This window comes from Lynx canadensis, chromosome A2, assembly GCF_007474595.2.
Source record: "Lynx canadensis isolate LIC74 chromosome A2, mLynCan4.pri.v2, whole genome shotgun sequence".
Classification (NCBI taxonomy): Eukaryota; Metazoa; Chordata; class Mammalia; order Carnivora; family Felidae; genus Lynx; species Lynx canadensis.
In genome coordinates, this window is record NC_044304.2 from 30,526,321 (window position 1) to 30,545,582 (window position 19,262).

Below are 19,262 nucleotides of genomic sequence, written 5' to 3' on the forward strand. Positions count from 1 at the left end.
CCGAAGCAGGCTCCAGGCTCTGAGCTGTCAGCACAGAGCCCGATGTGGGGCTCCAACCCACAAACCGGAAGATCATAACTTAGGCCGAAGTCGGACGCCCAACTGACTGAGCCACCCAGGCGCCGCAAAGTTCTCTTTTAAAGAATAAGCCAGAGCTAAATTTTCCCACTTTCAGTTACCTGTGTTCCACTTGCCATCAACATTCCTTAAACATTTATTTTGGGTATGTAGATAATAAATTGGAAACATGTTTATTAAATGACAACAAATAAGCCATTACTAATTGATTCTCCTGATTTGGAGTTCATTTACTGATATTTGAAGTAAAATGTGCATTTTCTCCAGAGAGCTACTGAAGATAAATTGTTTTCTAAAAGAATGGGAACAAAAATTTGTCATGCAAATTTTTTCACTCATTCGCGGGAAAAAATCCTCGTGGCTGGCAAAGAGTCTTATTTCAGTGGTTTCTTATAGTGTTCTGATGAAAGAGCCGGTTTGAAGCTGCAAAAATATGTATAGAGGGGCCCCTGGGTGGCTCAGTCTGCGAAGCACCCGACTCTTGGTTTCCGCTCAGGTCAAGATCTCACGGTTCATGAGTTCAGGCCCCACATCAGAGTTTGTGCTGGCAGTGAGGAACCTGCTTGGAATTCTCTCTCTGTCTCTGCCCCTCCCCCACTTGCCCTGTCTTCTGTTTCTCTCCAAATAAATAAACTTTAAAAAATATGTACAGAAAATATGAAAACATATTTTTATTATAATGGGACACCACTCACGGGATTCCACACAAGGTCAGCAGGGGACATACCTCTGCTCCAAGTACCACACAGCATTCCAACAAAAACTGAATTGTTCTAAACTAAATTGACCCCAAAGGCTGGTCCTGGAGGAAAGCACCTGTGTCTCCATGAGTCCACAAGTTGGTTCTGGAAGAGTTACTTGTCTGGGACTAGGGAGCCTCCCATCTGTTTTATCTTCCACTCTCAAGTGTCTCAGTGTTAAAGTAAAAATTCTGGGCTCTATGCCTTCTAATTCCTCTTCATCAGCACTAGACTTCATCATTTAACATGTAATTTGTGGGAAGGTTAGCACTTAATTTTTAAAGCAAGTGATCATAGTGCCTTGACAAGTCATGTTTCATACCGATGGGGGTGTAAAAAATGCGAACTATTCAGTCTCCTGTTTTTCCCATAAAATGAAAAAAATCTGAAACCACCTATTTCCCATGATCTCGTCATAACCCACTCCCTTACCTTCTGTTTACTGCTAGTGTTGAAATTGGCATGAACCTGGCTGGATCCACTATTCAATGAGCTGTGTAGAGATTGCATGTCATAGAAGGAGTCCAACAACAATTATGTGCCAAGAACTCTCACTCCAGGAGCCTCCCACCTCTGTGTGGCCATGGAAGAGTGGGGGGCATGTCACAGCAGAGTTTCCAGTTAACTACATACTATTACAGTCTAATAAATATCAATGCTGCCACGTTCTATCCATTCTTCTTTCTGATTTTCAATATTTTCCAAATGGCATGCAATATGAAAAACTTAAGGCACATCAGACCCAGGAGCAGTGGGAGGGAACTTCATTAGACATACTAAAATGTGTTAACATAAATATTACTGGATTTGAATATTAAATTTTACGAGCATATAGCTTGTGAATTTAACACCTCTGCTGAAAATGACCCTGCTGGAAGCTTGCCCTGTGTGCGTAATTCTAAGAAAGAGATTCAAGAGTTCTCCTTCATAAAAATGGAACATCTGTCATCATATCGCTAACTGGACTAACTAGAGAGAGCCAGCACTGGGGACTCTGCATTTTTATTTTGGCATTTTAAAGACTTCTTGTGTCTTTTCCCTGCCATACATATCTCCATTTCTTCTTACACTTCCTTCTTCCTCCTCTGCTGCCGCTTCTCCTTAGACACAGCTCTGTTCTCATTTCCATGAAACTCTGATCTAACATCAGTTAAACATTCTCTACAGGGCCTGGAGCTCTTTGGAAAATAGATGTTATATAGATCTAATGAATAAATAAAAGACCAGCTATATCCTCAGGCCCTCGCATTGCCTACTGCTGATGAAGTTAGCAATTTTCCAGGATTTGACTAAGTATGTTACTGCAAAGAAGACTATGAAACAGAGTAAACTTCATTTAAATGAGGAGAGGAGACTTTGGGGATAATTCCAACCACAGTAAGGGTCTAATCATATCGTCTGTACTTATTCCTTTTGTATTTTTATATTTTTGGCTAAGGTATCTGTATCCAGCTCTTATTCATAAGACATTAAAATGCATTTTATAAACCTTCACTCCTTCTGTATTGCACTTCTATTTTTCTGTTGGAATAACACATGCATAGTTAGGAAGCCTGTGTGTTTATGTAATTATATTTGGGTTTCTGGAAAATTCCTCTAGGGATACTTGATTGATTTAAAATAAATGAAAGATCATTTGTAAGCTTATGGGAGGCTTGGAGAGTTGAAAGCAGCGGTATGCTGAGTACAGACTGTGGTATCATTATAAGAGGACCATAAACATTGCTGTTTCGGCTTTGCTGATCCCTCAATTGCCACAGATTCTCCACTTAATCACATATCTCAACATCTAAAAATTCGAAAAAATTCTCTTTCTCTTTTGTCCCAACACATTAGGCCTTTTTATTATTCAAGCAAAGGACAGTGATGTCTTTGGAAGTGACAATTTACTTCGTGCCTGCTTCTCTCCACAGTGTCAATGGCTGGAGCAAGGGAAGTGATGTGAATTGCACTCTGTGAAATAACGAAGCAAATAAGGGGTGTCTTCAGATGGGAGTGAGCACATTTACATTTGTAAATATTTCCTATATGGGTGCTTTAATTGTGTGAAAATAATTCACTGACATGGATATAATGTGGAGTGGAAAGGGGAGGAACACAGAAGGATTTTATAGGCACTCCCCTTGGGACAGTTTTCTTGGAATGAGTCAGGCCTAGTCTCCTAAGCTATATGGATGATGCGTTTTATTGGCTTTCCCTGTCATTTTAATAAGATGATTTTGGTCTCAGAAGTATGTCTTTGTTTAATATATTGGCCAGTATGGTAATGAGCTACTGCTTAAAAAAAAAAGTGGTATGCCATTAAATGGGCTCATCTTGGAAGATTTGCATTTTTCTCTGGAAAATATTTATAAAGTAAATTTCCTGAAAATTGCCTAGTACATTTAATCACAGCTGATTGGCCTAAGAGTGAGCATCTGGCATACAGTTAGTCAAGCCATAACAACTAATAACCTGTGAGATAGCAGAATTCAGCAATAGAAAAAATAAATTGAGCCCCTGTGATTGTCTATCTCTTGGGAGTTTGAACTGGGAAAAGCGAGAGAAGGAGTCTCGCTCTGTAAGTCTGAATAGAGAGGCCCTAACAGGGTTAGACCATGGCAGGCAGTGGCTAGGAGGGATCTCCAACCACGAGAAAGTGCCAGCTATATGATAAAGATAGTATCATATCAACAGGGCACAAAGTTAGAAATCACAGTTGGATAGGGAAAAAAGCTCAGCACAAGTATTTGCTATATTATCCCCTTTTTCCTTCCTTTTCCTCTTCCTTTCTCTCTTCTTTCCTTTCTTCGATCTATCTTCCCTTCCTTCCTTCCTGCCTTCCTTCCTTCCCCTCTTCCTTCATCGTTTTCTTCTTTCTTCTCTTCCTTTCTCCCTTCTATTTCTTTCACAAACATTTCCTAAAACTGTGTCTCAGGAGGCAGCCATAATGATAAACAAGACAGACATAGGTGCTGCTTTCATTATGGGGGCTTTAATCAAATAAAGGGAATGGACAAGTACCAGGTCCTTGCTCTAACCTTGGTCTCCAGACTCATGGAGTAATATAGGTGAAGGCATTTGGTCAGATGGCAGGATCTTAGGGCATACAACATGGACAGGGACACAGACCAAACCTGAAAGAGCAGGGAAAAGAAGTGACAAGTGCCAGAATGACAACCTCCACCAGCCTACTCTCCACGATCCCACCCCACTCTTCCTCCTCTCCATGCAATTTTCCAGAAGACAGACCATTTTTGACAGGTGGTCCCTGTATCATGAGAGACCATAACTCGTCCTATAATATCCTAAAGAGGCCATGGTTAGATTCCTTGGATCCTGTGGCAGAACTCGAAAGTCTTAGAACACTCTGTATCTGATAACCCTGATGAGTTACTGGAGGTGTCCTCAGTGTATAGTAGAGTGTTATGGTACAGGATCCCTGTTGTGCCAGGATATCTACTGAGTGGATGGATGGATGGGTGGATGGGTGGGTGGATGGGTGGATGGATGGGTGGATGGATGGAAGGGTGGATGGGTGGATGGTGAGACTGGAGAAGCAAGCAGAGGCCAAGCCTGCACCCCACTCCAGCACAGATGGCAAAAAGCCTCAGGCCATGCAATCGGGGCACGCCTTCTTCAAGGTGTATAAACCATGGGCATTTAAGGGCAAAAATCTCTACCAATGGGATTTTTGTTCCTATTGTCAAGATTTCAAGGAATGAAAATGGTTTGTTTTAAGCATAATAGGTTTCCTACACCAAGAAATCGACGATATTAACTACATCTTGCCAAGAATGCTGGCTGCACCTGAAACTGCCCATTGGAAACTAAAGAAGGTATTGAATAAACCTTAAATCCAGCCTCTTTTTGGATGTCATTAAGGTGGCAACCGAACATTTATCTGATAATACAATCAATGCAGAGACTCAGTCTGCCTATTTCAGGCCCATGTTTTCTATGGTCACATTTTTGGGTGTTTTAATTTCCCAGTTAACTACCTCCACTCTCCTCTGTAGTGGTTTGGGGTGGACACAAATTTGTTTTCCGGATGGACAGAACACCCCATCATTGGAAATGCCTTACTAAAGAGGAGAGCAGTTCCAAGGAGGTATTTATGGAACACTGGCTGTGGGCCAATCATATGCCAAAGTGTAAAATATGTATATAATCTCATTTAATCATCTGGGCACTCCTACTAGATGATTACATGTAGTGCCATGTTCAAGGTCACACATGGAAGGAATGGTCGGAGTAGATTTTGAACCCAAGAAGGATACAGAGAAACATACAAAGCAGGCAACCTTGTGGAGACAGAGGCAGAGATGAGTTCAGCTACCACAGCCGAGGAATGTCCGGGGCCACTGGAAGCTGGAATAGGCAAGGAAAGATACTCCTTCAGAAACACTGGAGGGAGGAAGCCCTATCAATACCTTCATTTCAGACTTCAGGCCTTCAGAAATGTGAGAGAATACATTCTTATTATGTTAAGCCATCAGAGTTATGGCAGCCGTGTTACGGCAGCCCCCAGAAACTGGTATGTTCCCCATCAAAAAGACAACCAATAAACAGACATAGATGGATATATAAGTGAATGACTTGAGGAGTCAGTGAGTGGTAACTAATTCTCTACATCAAACCAGGGACTTTTAGAAATTTACTGGACAGCTAGATCTTACCAGGTGGGTAAATGGAGATATAAAGAGGTGAAAACACCTGCCTGAGGTCCCAGGATGAGTTAAGAACCCATTATTTCTGGACTCCCACTCTTTCCCACCTACCACCAAGTTTTGCTGGCACTCTGTTGTCAGATTCTAAAGCAACTTCTTGTAATTACACTTGATCTCTGCAAGAGCTTCATAACGGAGGCAGAATCAAAGTAGGCTAGGCATTGCGATAGATGAGCTAAAAGCTAAAAAGGTGCAATTAAGAATCTCTTAACTGTAGTGTCAGTTGCAAAAACTCTTCCACAAGCTTGAAGGCTGCAGAGTGGGAGGCTGATACGTCAACGCTTTTCTCTTCTTTGCTTATCTCAGCCAATGTGATATTTTGTTCTTGTAGGGGAACGTGTTTGCTCTGAACCTCTCCACCTCTCTGCCTTAGCCCACGCTGTACTCTCTGCTTGGATTGCCTGGCCTGTATGTCTACATATCAAAATCCTACTCTCTTTAAGACTAAACTCAAACACCGGCTCTCCTCTGACCTTTTGAGCTCTGAGCTCTCTAGCATTTAGAGATGTCAGCAACTTCTGGGTCTTAGCTTGCTGGACTGGCTTTACCTTGTACTAGCCAAGCAACCATGATTAAGTCTCACTTAATTTCTCTGAGCCTTACTTTGTGCTAATTCATTCAATCATACAATCTTCAGTATTTTGTGAGCAACCAATATGTTCCAGGTAATGTTCTTAGTGCTGGAAAATGAGCGAAAAATACAGACAGACTAGGATCCTGCTGTCATAAAAATTGTATTTGAGATTGGGAGGGGCAGATAACAAATGCATAACAAATGGCATAATATCACGTAGTGGTAAGTGTTATGAAGAAATAAAAACAAGCTGTCTAGGAGAATGGGGGCAAGGAAACTGGAGGTTTAAAGGGGTATTCGTGGAGGAAATGATACCCTGGAACCTGATGAGGAAGAGCCTATCTGGAGCAGATATGGAGGAAAAGCACTCCCTGCAGAGACAGGAGCAATAGCTCCAATGTGGAACCTATCTTGGTACCTTCAAGGAACAGAAAGACCAATATAACTGGATCAAAGTGTGATGGGATAAGGGTCATTGGAGGTACATATGAAGAAGTAGACAGAGAAGATGCTGAAGGACCTTGTAAACTATGGAAAGGATTTTGGATTCCATTCTGTAAGTAGTAGGAAGCCATAAAAACATTCTAAACAGGGTGCTGTCATAATCTGATTTACTTTTTTAAAATGACTCTGGCTACTAAGTGCAAAATGAGCAGGGAATTAACAGCGGAAGCAAGGAGACCATTTAGAGGACAATGTCTTAGTCTCAGTAATAGATGACAACTCCTGAGGTCGAGGACTATGCGGTGGAGCTGGAGAATGGTGGCCAGATTTGGGATACGCTGTCGAGGTAGAACTGACACAATGGACTGGAGGTTGGCGGTAAAGGATGGTGCAATCACTTAAGGATTACCCCTAGGTTTCTGACTTGGGCCAGCCGAGGTGCCATTTACTGAGTGGACACTAACTCCACACCTCTTTACTGTCATGATCCAAGCAGTGGCATCCCTGGATTTGTGAAATCTGTATTTGTGAGGAACTAGAATGTAGCAATTAAGAATCTGAGCTCTGGGGGCACCTGGATGGCTCAGTCAGTTAAGCATCCACCTCTCGATTTCATCCCAGGTCATGATCTCATGGCTTGTGAGTTCAAGCCCTTCACCAGGCTCCACGCTGATGGTGCGGACCCTGCTTATGATTCTCCCTCTCTCTGTCTCTCCATCTCCTCTTTCAGTGCTCTCTCTCTGAAAATAAATAAATTTAAAAAAAAAAGAATTTGAACTCTGGAGGCAAACCTACGGTTGAATCCTGGATCTGCCATTTCCCTGCTGTGTGTGTCCTTGGATAAATGTATCGACTTCTCTATGGCTCACTTTTCTCAACTGAAAAATGAGCGGTAGAGAACAGCTGTTATTTTGAGGATTTAATAAGATAATGTGTGTAAAGTGCTTAGTACAATTCCTGGGACATTAGGCATTCAAAAATGTTGGTAGTAATAGTCTTTGCTGCCCTCATTTCTTTTTTGTTGTACTTTCCTGGAAGAAGTATCCCAGCTCTTAAGACTTCCAGGGCCCCTGTGGTTCTTTCTGATTCTCCTACTCTCTGTACTATATAATGCTTCACCTAGGCTCCTGTCTCATAACATCATTACTCCTTGTCAAAACTCACTTGTCTCATGCCTAGCTCAGCCATTGTGTTGGCCTTCGTTACCAGTTCCATTTGTACAGCTTTAGAAGGGGCTGTCTTATATAAGGGAATATTCATTGAACTTGGAGTCAAACATCTCATTCACTAAAACACAAGCCGGAACTTTAGTTTCCAACAAGGTAAAATAATTTTTTAAACAAATCCTTCTGAACTTGTAAAGCTGAAGTATCAAGAATTTAGAGGAGAAATTTTGTTGGGATAAGGCAAGAACTATTATTTACTACTCTCATCACCCTCAGAAATGGACTGGCAGCGCAAGTTTAAATTCCAGTGAGACCAAAATAGCCCTATGAACTAGAGCTTAATGCAAGGCTTTGTGCATTGTAGGCACTAAATAAATACCTAATCAATTGGTTTGAAGTAAATGTCTGTGCACTGCACAACTGTACTATGATTGAAGAGTAGGCAAGACTAGAGATACTCAAACAAGACTTCATTTGTACTAAGTAGTAGGGCAAAGTTTACCCACTTGCTCTATAATTTTAATTTTCACCAAGCCTCAAGTCAATATAACTTAATATCACAGACCCAAATTTTTTCCTGCATAGTCCCCATGATGAATTACTTATCTGCATAATTTAAAATAATTTTTACTGTCATGAAAGAACAAATGGTAATTAAGTGAGGTTCTAGCATTTATTAAGCCTTTGAGATTCCGTCTGTGTGAGTGACACTTAAGTCTTGTCATTGTAGCTAAAACTCTGCTTACTGAATTCCAGCTCAGTTCCCACAATGGTTTAGTGATTGCACCACAGCTAAAACAATTAAGCACATTTCTTGGAAGTCAAATGGGGCTTGGAACAAAAGTGGAAATCTCTGAGTTTCCATTTGAATGGTGAGTTCAAAATGTAAATGACTTTCTTCTGATAAATACCAAGAGTAGAGAATGACAGGCAAATTTCTTACCTAATTAGGAAATACTTTTTACTGCGATAAAGTCTCTAGATTTAAAATTAGACTGGTTGTCAACCTATGGAATTGGCTGAGTCATGTAGATGTCTAATACAATAGAATGTGGATCTTGGCTTCTATATTTAGCTTCACTCAAATTCACTCTTTCCTATTTTTACATGCATACAGCCCAACTTAGTAACTGGTAATTACTGCATAAGATAAGAGATATCCAGGGTTTTTCTTAGATTGCAAGAAGGGCCTTGTCTATAGAATTATATTTCTCAGTTAATGAATTCTAATGAGGTTAATACTTGACTTTGACACTTTGTTTGACAGGTTCACATAGAAAAAGACTGAGTCTGTATGGCCATTCACTGCCCCCTTAACCTCAATCTAACCACCTCAAAATCCATGCCCTTTACCATGGCAGTTCAAGTCCTTTTTAGAGAGATTAAAGTACCATAACAATTTAAGAATTTTTTTTTCTTCACTGTAATTACTAGCAGGAGAAAACTCAATGCACATGTTTGGTTATACTCATGGGTCTTCGGTTTTATCTTTATATAAAAAGTGTCAGGTATTTTAGGTGAGACTGAGATGGTCTTACATGCTACCTATTACAGAATAGGTGGTAAATGTATTCAGACATGATCATGCATAATAACACCTCTCTAAAAGAGCCAAGCATATCCTGCTACATTAACAGCATAATTTAGAATTATTTACGGTGCTTTATGAAATGCCTCATTTTGTATATACTCCTTATTTATCCTTCACAGTAAGGTAACATTTAAAGGCAACAAAATGATTATGAACACCAGATAAAGGAAATGTGTAAGCCACAGTCATATTGCCAGCATATTTACTGTCTTTATGAAAGCTCTAAATGGGAAAACACATGGTATTTATTTGTCTTCCTATCCCAACATATCTTTAAAATAAATCAACCTTGACCACATGGGCAAACTGCATTAAAAATTCATAAAGACTCTTTTTCAACAGGGCCAGCTGTTCTCCTTTTGATTCTAATTATTTTACTCAGGACAGGCACTGGGCATTTCCTACCACAAAGAGAGGTTCACATGTCTGTAACAGAATCTTTTTTTTTTTTAATTTAATTTATTTTTTAAATTTACATCCAAGTTAGTTAGCACAGAGTGCAACAATGATTTCAGGAGTAGATTCCTTAATGCCCCTTACCCATTTAGCCCATCCCCCTCCCACAACCCCTCCAGAACCCTCTGTTTGTTCTCCATATTTGAGTCTCTTTTGTTTTGTCCCCCTCCCTGTTTTTATATTATTTTTGCTTCCCTTCCCTTATGTTCATCTGTTTTGTCTCTTAAAGTCCTCAGATGAGTGAAGTCATATGATGTCTTTCTCTGACTAATTTCACTTGGCATAACACTGTCTAGTTCCATCCACATAGCTGTGAATGGCAAGATTTCATTCTTTTTGATTGCCAAGTAATACTCCATTGTCTATATATACCACATCTTTTTTATCGATTCATCCATCGATGGACATCTGGGCTCTTTCCATACTTTGGCTATTGTTGACAGTACTGTTATAAACATTGGGGTACAGGTGCCCCTTCAAAATAGCACACCTGTATCCCTTGGATAAATACCTAGTAGTGCAATTGCTGGGTTTTGGAGTAGTTCTATTTTTAATTTTTTGAGGAACCTTCTGACTGTTTGCCAGAGTGGCTGCACCAGTTCGTATTCCCATGCAACAGAATCTTCACTTCAGTGGCAACATCCAGAGCAAAATAAGCTTAAAATAAAGGGAGGTGGATAGAAATTCCACAAGACCATCTCAGCTGCAGATTGCCAAGAGAACAGACGAGCTTGCCTGAGAGCTCAAATGTTTTTCTTGAGTCAAATGAATATGCTACTTGCTCTTCAAACAGATTTTACATTACCTACCCATTTAATAGTTTGGGACTAGCATTGCTGGACACCTTACACTTGGGAATAAAAGCTGTCTTACTGAATGAGTAATAGCAATTAAACCTTCCATCCTGGGCACGGAGTACACCAAGATGAGTAGCAAGAAAGGGTTATAAGAAGGAAAAGACATGAAAAATATGCATTGAAAATGGACAAAATCAATTTCATGTTAAATCATTAGATAATTCCTTCGATTGGAAATATATTCTCTTTTTATTCTTGGCTGGGAAGCCTTATAGACCACAGTTTCTAAGCTTTACCTTGCAGTACATTTCATCTAAAAATGCTAACCTCTCACTGACAAAGACAATTCATGGTTTCATTAACATCCTCTTCTTCTACAGACATGTATATCCTTAACATTCTCAGGCTTGAAAAACTCTGCCAGGCGACTCAACTAGTCAGGAGGAAAATCCATTTCCAACGAGCTTCTTTTCCTTCAACTCTCAGCCCCCGGTGTCGTCTTGCTGCATTTGCCACCTGTAGCTTCTCATTTCAGGGGTCTGTCAATAAATCCCAGTGCTTTCAGGCAAACAAGCAAGGTTTCCAGGCCTGCTGTCTTGGAGGTCAGAATTACCTGTCTCTAAATATTGGCCCTGCCACATTTCCACTTAGGGACTCTGAATAAATTACTTTTAACCTCTATGCTTTAATTTCTTCATTAGTAAAAAATAACATACTAGTACTGGCTGTTCTCTCTACTCAGCACACTCTTGACCAGCCTCTCCTTCTCCTAGTTAACTTATGTCATGTGTCTCTTCCTCTACAGCAGCGCTAACAACAGTAGACAAATTATGGAAAGAGCCCAAATGTCCACTGACTGGTTCCTGGATAAAGAAGATGTGGTTTATATATATAATGGAATACTACTCAGCAGTGAACAAGAATGAAATCTTGCCATTTGCAACAATGTGGATGGAACTGGAGGGTATTATGCTAAGCAAAATAGATCATTCAAAGAAAGACGGATATACGATTTCACACATATGTTGGAATTTGAGAAACTCAACAGATGAACATAGGGGAAGGGAAGGAAAAATAAGATAACAACAGAGAGGGAGGCAAACCATAAGAGACTCTTAAACACAGAGAACAAACTGAGGGTTGCTGGAGTGGGGGGATGGGTTAAGTGGGTGACAGGTGTTAAGGAGGGCACTTTTTGGGATGAGCGCTGGGTGTCATGTAAGAGATGAATCACTGGGTTCTACTCCTGAAGCCAAGATTACACTGTGTGTGAACTAACTTGAATATAAATTAAAAAAAAATAAAATTAAAAAAAGCTCCCCTGACTTTCCTGATGAGGTCAACTCTCCTGTTACAGTAGGTAATACCTACCTAACACTTTAAACACTAAGAACACCTGCCTAATCAATTTTAGCTGCTTTAAAAAAATACTTTTTATTATTTTTAAAGATTCTTTGCCCCACCCCAAACAGCACATTATAGTGGAATATATACAATCACAATGATAATAATAATATCAAACATTGATCGAGCCTTTACTATAGATGAGGCAGTTCTAAGAGTATTATGTGTATTAGTTTATTCTATATGACTCTTTCACATTGTTCTATTATTATCCACAGTTATCGATCAGGAAACCGAACCTCAGAAAAGTTAAAAACTTGTCCATGCTCACATAGTGAGTAAATGGTGGAGGCAAGAATTAAGTCCAGGTAGTCTGGAAACTGCTACAATGTATAGTGGTAAAGTTTCCCGGTAGAAATCAGCAGACCTGGGGTCAAGCCCCAGGCTCGTCACTTGCAAGTTGAACTTGTGAGTTCAATCATTAAGTGCATCTCTCTGCACTGCAGCTTTGTCATCTCTAAAATGAACATAATTGTTCCCTATGTATCTACAAGATATGACAAGGAGTAAATTGCAATAGTTTGGAGCACTTGATTAGCTCTCACGGGTGTGGATTATTCTTGTTAATCTTCCGTAATGTTTGTAGAAGGGTTTTATAAACTCTAGAAGAGCTATTTAAATGTAGAGATGCTGCTACTGCTGATCACACTAATTCCCAAAGGGACATGATCACGGCAAGAAATTGAGAAATGAATCCAGGCTGGTCTTCTTACCACTTGGGTGTCCGGGTGCTTTGTCTTCTCTGTAATGTAACATTTGGGGAGATTACTTCACTGCTCAATTCAATAACAAGGATGTTGAAAACTAAGTGTCCTGAGATCATTTCACTTACGCCATGACCTCTGCCTGCTAAAAAGAAAATTGCTGAAGACCTACTTATTTTATGCCAAAAGTCCATGATGAGAAAGGTCTTTCTACAGGAAAGTGTTTTATTAATCCCTACATCCAGGGTGATCTTTTCATAATCCAAATCTGAGTGGAGCATCCCCTTGATCATTACCCTTCAATGTGTTCATTGCTCTGGAAATAGAATCCCAAATCTTAATCTGCATGCCCAGCATGGTGGTCTTCCTGTCTCCTTCTTCAGCCACAGCACACTCATTTCTGCTCTCACCACGACGGTCTTTTAAATCCCTTTCCCCATAGTGCTCTTGCAACCGCTGTTCTCTCTGCCCAGCACTTCTTGCCCCAGCCTCTCCTTCTCCTAGTTAACTTAGATCTTGTGTCTCTTCCTCAGAAAAGCTTCCCTGGCCTTCCTGATGACGTCAACTCCCCCGTTACAAGCTTTTGTTGGACCCTATAGCTCTCCTCCCCCATTCTCAATGTAACTGTATATTTTTCAATATGATTACCTAACTTAGGACTCTCTCCTCCAGTAGAAGGGATGTTCCAATAAACCTATCAAAGGGTCAAGCCCTTTGTGCTCAATAAATATGTGTCTGTTGCACAAATGAACAGGAATATTCTGCCATCTTCACTGATTTCTCCATTCTCATTTGAAAAACAAATAATTACAGCCAAGCTCCCCTGCTTTTCATCCTCTTGAATGTATGACTTGCTTCCTGGAAATGGCAGAATTTGGAAAGGTAAAGAAAAACACAGAAAGCCTTCCAAGATTTTCCAAATAGAATAATACAGAAAAAGCAAAAGAAAAGTGATATTTTTCTCCCTTTGTATAGACACAGTAGAGAAGAAACAAAGTAAAATGATTAGAGAGAAGGTAAGCATATTAAATTATAGTGACTTCCAAGAAGCTGTCAATCAAAACTTCTTTTTGAGAAGAAACTGGAATAATGGGAGCAATAAACATAATGGGATTGTGAGTTTTGACGAGAAAATGTAAGAGAAGGAATCAACCCTTCATTTTCTTTCACGGTTTTAATTTGATTTAACATTCTGTCATAGTTGGCATGTTTTAGAAGAATGTCTTTTGGGAGTTTGTTTATGTTTCCCACGTTTCCTAGGCTATGTGGCACGCTACTGTGGAGTGGGGATTTGGAGTCAGATCCACGTGTATTCTGCCTGCCTCTGCCATCCACTACTTAAGTGACTCCAGGTAAGTTACTTCTCCCTCCGGAACTCACTTTCTTTGTCCATTAAATGTGAATAAAAAGTACCCATTTATGCGGTTACTCGGAGGAGCCAGTGAGATGAAGTAATAAAGTCTTGGCACACTGCTTGGCACATAGAAGGCACTTAATAAGTATTAGCTATCAGTATTATTATTGGCACTTCATGGTTATCTTTCAATATTCTAACCTAGAGACCTTGGTTTGCAGGTAACTTCATGTAAGTCACATGCTAGGTCACAGTGTGGAAGCCCAGGTGTAGATTCATGGCCTTTTTATTTATTTATTTATTTATTTTGAGAGAGAGAGAGAGAGAGAGAGAGAGAGAGAGAGAGAAGAGAGAATGCGTGCATGCAAGCAGGGAAGGGGCAGATAGAGGGGAAGAGAGAGAATCCCAAGCAGCCTCCGTGCTGTCAGCGCAGAGCCCAGTGCGGGGCCAATCTCACCAACTGTGAGAAAATGACCGAAGCCAAAACTAAGAGTTGGGCGCTGAACTGACTAAGCCACTCAGGCACCCCTAATTCATGGTCTTCTTAACAATACTGTGAGCTTACTCTTTCAGAGCAGGATCCATGGTTTATGCCTCTAGAGAATAAACCAATTAAATTACCTTATCCTGAATCTGGGGGTCTCTCTTTCTCTCTCCTTCTTCTGAATGCCTAAGAGGGTCTTCTCCTCTGGCTTACTGCATACTGAAAGAAGGATTTTAGAAGAGAACCTTGGGTTTACTCAAAGCAGTATAGGTGATTCACTTGAAGACTCACATATATGTATGCATGGGATTACTTACGAATAGAAGGTATTGTTATTACCCTGTCAAATCTAAGATTAAGGAAAATGCTTTCATCAGAATAACCAAAGGATTGGGTTGGAGAACAACTAAAAAATCATTCCATCTACTATTCCCAAACCTGTCTCATTATTAGAATCGCCTGGAAACCTCTAGCTCTCCAGGCTGACCCAAACTACTAAATGCGATTTCAACAAAGTTGGAGCAGACAATCTGATGGTCTATACCTCTCCCTGGAGGACTGTGGTGATTGTTTACGGTTGAGAATTACTAACCTGGAACAGAGCTGGCAAATGGGTATGATCCCATTGCCCACAGTGGGGACTGGGGTAGCTACTCGAGTGCTGGAATAAGAAATATTTTATCACTGGGGCGCCTGGGTGGCGCAGTCGGTTAAGCGTCCGACTTCAGCCAGGTCACGATCTCGCGGTCCGTGAGTTCGAGCCCCGTGTCAGGCTCTGGGCTGATGGCTCAGAGCCTGGAGCCTGTTTCTGATTCTGTGTCTCCCTTTCTCTCTGCCCCTCCCCCGTTCATGCTCTGTCTCTCTCTGTCCCAAAAATAAAAATAAAAAAAAACGTTGAAAAAAAGAAATATTTTATCACTATTTCTGGGTCCAGTGAGAAAGTGTGCTGTAATCAGTCAACAATATTTCATATGGTCTCGGGTTAGGAAAATGGTGGCTCCTGTGCTTTGTACTTAACATCACTGATCTGATTCAAAACTCTCATTTTCATAATGTGGAAAGAGAATCAGAGAAAGAAACTGGGTTACACTACCGGTTCACTTCAGCTATTTACAAACCCTCCCCAACATCAATGGCTTAAAAAAACAATCATGTATTTGCTCATAATTTTGTGAGTTAACTGGATGGATTTTCTAGTCTGGCGTAATTGAGGCTGGATAATCTAGAATAATCTCACTCACATTTCTTGCACTTGGAAGACTTGTTAATCTGGTGGTACATCATTCACAATCTGGCTATAGGCTTAAGTACGGCATCATCCAGCTGGCTAGTCTGAACTTGCTCACATATGGCAGCATGGATCTCAGCAGCAAGACAGAGCAAGGCCCAATGTGCAAACACTTTTAAAGGCACTGCTTGCATTGTACTTGTTAGGGTCTCATCGACTGATCACGTCACTTAGCCAAACATCGCTTTAGGGGATTGAGAATTAAAGGACATCTCCTGATGGGATGGGATACAAAGTCACACTGCAAATGAGTTTGCACACAGACATGAGAACTCTTTTGATCATTTGGCTATCTCCAACACCTGCCTAAAATCACATGCTTGATTTATAGAAGAGCTAGGACTAGAACTCAAGGTGCCCAATTCCCAGATCAAAGTTTTTGCCTAAATTGAAACTAAAAGAAGTATTAGGCATATATAGCCTCTCTATGATATTTGGCCCTCGAAAGTAGGGCAGGCTTGGCAGAACTGGGGTTACAGATGGCCAGTTAGACTGTAGGGTATAGGACTTGTCATCACACAGATAGCCTGAAGGAAAATCTCCAATAGGTTATAACAGACTTAGGTTTATGTGAACCAAGGTCATATCCAATGACACCCAGCTTCATGAGAGGGGTGTGGCAAATGGAGATTCCTACATAGTGGCTGCTTGGGAGCCATAGAGTGATAACATCATGATTCTAGGTGGTCCCAAAACCTGCCATCAGGATAGGGTCAACCTGGAAGGCAAGAGGGTGGATATTGAGGGCTATGTAAGTTGTTGACTTCTAGGGTAAGTTCCTCCAAGCTTTCCAAAGTTTAACTCTAAGACAGGCCATTCATTTGGACCAAAACGTGAACGGCGTATCCTGGAGTAGTATTGGGCAATATGGTGGCCCTGGTTTCCTATTCCAATCAGGGAACTGTGGTGCAATCAGGAAAACAAAGTATTTTCCTAGTCAGATAAACCAAGTGAAATCTCTCACAACAATACTTCAAGCAGTTTGGATACAACAGGATATGCATAGGTTTGGAAGGTAATAAAAATGCTAAGAGCTATCATTTATCATCACCTATGTGCTAGACAAACACTCACAGAATGCCAGTAGTTTTTTCAAAACCTATTCTCTAGATGAGAAGAATAAGGCTCAGAGAAGTCATGTGATCTATTTGCCTAAGGTAACATACTAACTAGTTAGCAAAGGCCAAGTCAGTGGCCACTTGGACACAGCCCACAAAAAAACCAGCATAGGCATCTGCTAATTTGCCTCTCTAACCAAGGTTTGTTTGAAGCCAAATCCTGAGCTCTTTTCTTCTACAGCATCTTTCCTCGCCTCAAATACACTTTAATGTAGCTTTCTGCGCCTGAACTGGATCATTACCAAGACCATCAGTGATCCCCTCTTTGAGGTATGGTCAACCATTTTCCCCTCAAATGGAAAAATGACTAGCTTAAAAATATATTACTTCGGCTCCCATTGAGGAAGATAAAATAGCAGAATATTTTATTAAAGTCGTGAGTCTAAAAAGAGAAACTAAAAAAAAAAAAAAACCTCTAAATATCATTTTTGCCCAGTTACTTGGAAATAAGGCAATTATCACATGATTATTCAGGCTGGTAATGAAATTAAGATAAAGTTTCATCAAAATAGCATATGCAATTTTACAGCCGCAACAGAATTGGTGTAAATATGAGCAGATGTGTCTGAATTTCTCAGATTTATAAATACAGAAACATTGTTCCCATTTGGGGTAAAAATCATTCTTTACTCTGGATATGGGAACAGTATAGCTCAGGGCCTTGATGCTGGCAGAGATGGTGGGGAGTCATAGCCAAGAGGCCTCCTTGTTCTCTGCAACTTCCAACGGCAGATGCTCTTACCTGGGAGAATGTATTTCTGGCAACAACGATATACATTGGGGAGCTGAGATAACATGGTGAACTATGTATCAAACCAGAGGGATTTTCCACATTATACACTCGTTTTTCTCTTTCAGGAAAGGCAGCAAAGCCATGCTAACGATGTCTTGAGTTTAAACTACAAGCAAGTCTGGGGCTCGAAGTGTATTATACATCAAAGGTAGCTTAGTCAACGCGAAAGGACTTTACCCGGAAGTATGTGTGCCTTTTCCCCCTGGAACTTGCCTTCTTGCAAAAGAGTTAGCCGCTGAGCCATTAGTAAGTAACTTCTATTATTCCTTAACAGGGTTTAAGGAGAAAGGAAGGCAAGAAAAAAAAAAAAAAGAAGAAGAGAGAGAGCGAGACGAGAGAGAGAGAGAGAGAGAGAGAGCACTCCCAGCTTCTGATATAAAGACTCCTGAGGGGAGGCATCAGGAAGAATCTGGGTCTACTTAGAAAGCCTAAAGACGTAGGGGTCAAGAACACCGGCTCAGAACGGCCTGGGTTGTGTCACTTAACTTCTCCATGCCTTCTTTTCTCATCTCTAAGATGGTATTTTGTGCGTCTGGCAGCCAATGTGCATCGGAGAAACACAAGCCACTATTATGCCGGTGACCTGGGGAAAGGAAGGGTAAAAGGTGGAAGTCCTCACCACTGTACGTTTCTTGCCGGCTGTAGGTGTTCCATCCTCCCCGTCTGGAGCCTCCTTCAACTCCCTCTTGAACAAGACTTTGGCAGAAGACCAGAGCAGCTGAGTCATCTTCAAGGAGGAGTTTTTATCACCACAGCCACTAAGCACTTCTCCAGTGGAAAAATACCCGGTGCTTCCAAGCAGCAGTCCTGAGCAGAGGGGTGGGAGTGTGGGGGCTTGAGTGACTGATGCGGCTTCCTTCTTGTCCCCAAGTCCCAAATAAGCAAGTCCCTTTCCCTCTGCCATGCCTGAAGTTAAGGGGGGCGAATCAGTGTCTGCTTGGACACAGGCTACAGAAAACTAACATAGGCACCAGCTAATTGGCCTCTCTAAGAACCATTCTTCCACAGCCAGGCTTTCCATCCAGGCCTTTGCTCACCCCCGCGAGGAAATGCTGTTCGGGGGAGAACACATTTTGGTGAAAATATAAGCTCAGATGGGCCATCAAGAAGAAGCCCTCCTTCTTCCAACTCACCCTCATAAATATTGGAAGCCCCAGAGCTCCAGCTCTGGTTTTCTTTTTTCTTTTCATTTTTTTTAATGTTTCTTTATTTTTGAGAGAGAGAGAGAGAGACAGAGCATGGGCGGAGGGGGGAGAGAGGGATGCACAGAATCCAAAGCAGGTTTCAGGCTCCAAGCCGTCATCACAGAGCCCCACGCGGAGCTCGAACTCACAAACCGTGAGATCATGACCCCAGCGAAGTCGGGCGCCTAACCGACTGAGCCATCTGGGCGCCCCCCTCCAGCTCTGGGTTTCAAATCGCAAGGTCTTATGTGATCCTCTCCCCTCAATCTCGATTCCTACACAACTGTCGCCTTAAAATCTCCATGTGATTGGTTAACAAGCATTTCAAACTTAACACATTCCTCCACAATCTCCTAACTCCCCATCCCGGCCTCATGG